Raw genomic sequence first — 3104 nt, 5'->3', positions numbered from 1 at the left:
ACTTATGGCATAAGGGAGAGACAGAGAGAGAGAGAGAGAGAGAGAGAGAGAGAGAGAGAGAGAGAGAGAGAGAGAGAGAGAGAGAGAGAGAGAGAGAGAGGAGAGAGCGAGATTCCAAACAGGCACCTAGCATGACTGCCTTCTCAGAAGGTTCACCCAGCAACTGGTGGAAACAGATGCCGAGACCAACAGCCAAACATTAGACAAAGTCTGGGGAATTCTATGGAAGAGGGTGAGGAAGGACTGAAGGAACCAGAGAGGTGGTCAGGACACACACACACCAAAACAAAACAAAACACCCAATAACAACAACAAAACAAAAAACAAACAAACAAAAAAAACAGAACCAACTAATCTGGGCCCATAGGGGCTCACATAGAATGAACCACAAAACAGGGCATACTTGGGACAGATCTAGGCCCCCTACACATATGTAACAGTGGTGCAGCTCAGTCTTCATGTGGGACTCCTAGTAGCAGGAGAAGGAGCTGCCTCTGACTCTGTTGCCTGCCTTGGGATCCCTTTCCGCCAACTGGGCTGCCTTGCTTAGCGACAATAGAAGATGTGCCTATTCCTACTACAACTTGACACCCATGGGAGCCTCTCTTTTTCTGAGTCTCTTCTGAGGAGAAATGGAGAAGAGGAGGACAGTGGGGAGGTGAGGCGCGAGGGGGGGACTGGGAGGGAAGGAGGGAGGGGAAAGTGCAATTGGCATGAGCTATCACAACAGCTCAGCCTTCATCTTCATTGATAAACTTTCTATGATTCCATCACCCCTTTCCCATCTTTCAAGCATCTTTCCATGGGGTTATATGCCAACCATGCTTATTTTTGCTTCCTATATGACCTGTGGGTCCTCTCTCGCCAGGCCATTCAGCCTTGCTCTTTTTTATAATGTACCTGCTTGAAACACTATCTCTATTTTCCCCCTGTTTCCAGCCTCTATGAAAATGTGTCTATTTTTTAGCCCATATTCTTAGCTAGATAGTTTAAGAAAAAGTGCCCTGAGAGCCTGGCAAATGCTATCTCATAGAACACTCATATAGCATGTAAAATGTACATTGATGTCTACTAACTCAAAATAAAGTTGAGAAAAAAAGTAGTGCATTGATGATGTTATCCTCTTGGGATATCTGTCTTTTGTGTGGATTTAACAAAAAAGAATAGTAGAAAGCTCAATTATTAGAAATGACAGAGATATATTTGAACTTGCAACTTGAGGAATTTTAAGTTACACACACAAGAAATTGCCAATATGTAATGTTTACATATATATACTAGGCATTTGATTTTAGAAACAACAACTAAGGATAGATACTTAATTGTTCTAAGTTCTAGTTGGGTAAAAAGATGTCACAAAGATTAGACAGTTCTTTAAGAAGCTTAGACATACAGCTATAGAATTTTTTAATCTCAATATAATGGTTAGATTTTTGTTATAAAATATATATAAACACATTTTTACCATTTTATTAATTTTCAAGTACATAATTCAGTAGTATTAAAGATAATCACACTGTGATAACTTAATTTCTGTAGAGATGTATATACTTGAGTATATTAAAATGAGTTATGTCATCTCCTTGGAGAGCTTATCTACTGAGTGAGACTTGGCCAGACAAATAGATGTGCTATAATAGTTCTAGAATTTTAAGGCAGTCAGCCTTCTTTATTTCATTTTTTTCTTCCCCCGCCTCTCCCGACTCTTTTCCACACTCACCGTGATGTTATAATGGTCAAACATAGCTTAAAGAAATAATCAATATACAGCATTAAAATAAATAGAAATCTGTTGAAAAAGAGAAATAAAAAGGACCCACATGTGAGACGGGTATGGAAGACACCTTTCCAAGAATCTCATAACCATGTTAGAGAAAGACTTCCAACTTTATTGTGATCTTGCAAGAATAAGAAAACAAGAGCAGGGAAATACACACCATTACAAGATTCTCAGTGCTGTGACTATGACATAAAACAAAAACATATTATCAGTAGTAAAGCTTTTCCTGATATTAAAGCCGAGCTGAACGTTCTCTCATGGCTTATAATTGAGCAGAGACTGTGTGCTCTAATGAGCACCCCTCCTGCACATCAGTGAATCTTTAGCCAGCACCTTAACAGCAGCCTTCAGCACAAACTAGAGGGACTGCCTAAAAGTACACTTCAGTAAATTAACACTTTTTTTTTTTTTTTGTGCTCAGCAATCTAGTAGCTTGCTCTAATCCAGGAAAAAGGATTCGAAGGGTCTTGAGTGAAATAAATCTTGATCTTCATAGTCCTTGAAGTGGCCTAAGACAGCTAGGGCTAGGAAGACCTGCCACAACCTCATGTTGAACGCTTGCCTCCCATCAACCATTTGTAAGTAGTGTGTGTCACAGTGTTCACAGTCTGCTGTGCATCTACAACACACGAGGATGACTGCTTGTGAGGATGAAGGCAAACCGCCTCTAAAGAAGAGAATGGTAAGTTTTGTTCAGATAAACAGAAGGCACAGTGGTGTGAAATACTCCCTCCTCGGTATGGCATAAGGCACAAGTTAAAGGAGGTCATGGTCTTTTATTTTTAGGATGTTCTTTAATCTATCGTGGAGTAATTTTTTCCTACCCTCCATCTCAATATAACTGATATTATAGTTTATGTTCTATTTTAGACCCAGCAAAAATAACCAGCGCATTCATGGAGTGAAGATTAGCTAGCTTATTTGTCGTCATTTTGAATGCTGTGTATATTTTAGTGTGAAAAACAAATCTGTCAGGATGGGGGTGCTGGCGTGATGGGAACCATGGAGAAACTGAGAGTTGGGAAGGCTTGTCATCTCCTTGTTCGCGCCTTAGCTAGGTGTTCATTCACTCATTCAGCCTTTCTTACATGAGGTACAGGTGTTTCTTAGGATTTTAATGGTGCTGTACTGGACACTACAGCTAGCAACAGCATCTTGTCATAGCTCAGGCAAATGACCAGGAAAGTGTTTGCCTGGATCATCGGTTCCTTCCTTTGCAGCTGTGACGATTAATAGTTAGTGTCCATTTGGCCTAATTTGGAATAGGCCAGGAGTCACACATCTGGGCATATCACATGAGGGTGATTACAGAGGGCAAGCTCAG

Source organism: Acomys russatus, chromosome 21 (assembly GCF_903995435.1).
Source record: "Acomys russatus chromosome 21, mAcoRus1.1, whole genome shotgun sequence".
In the NCBI taxonomy this organism is placed as follows: domain Eukaryota; kingdom Metazoa; phylum Chordata; class Mammalia; order Rodentia; family Muridae; genus Acomys; species Acomys russatus.
Note: the sequence above shows the minus strand (reverse complement) of the source record.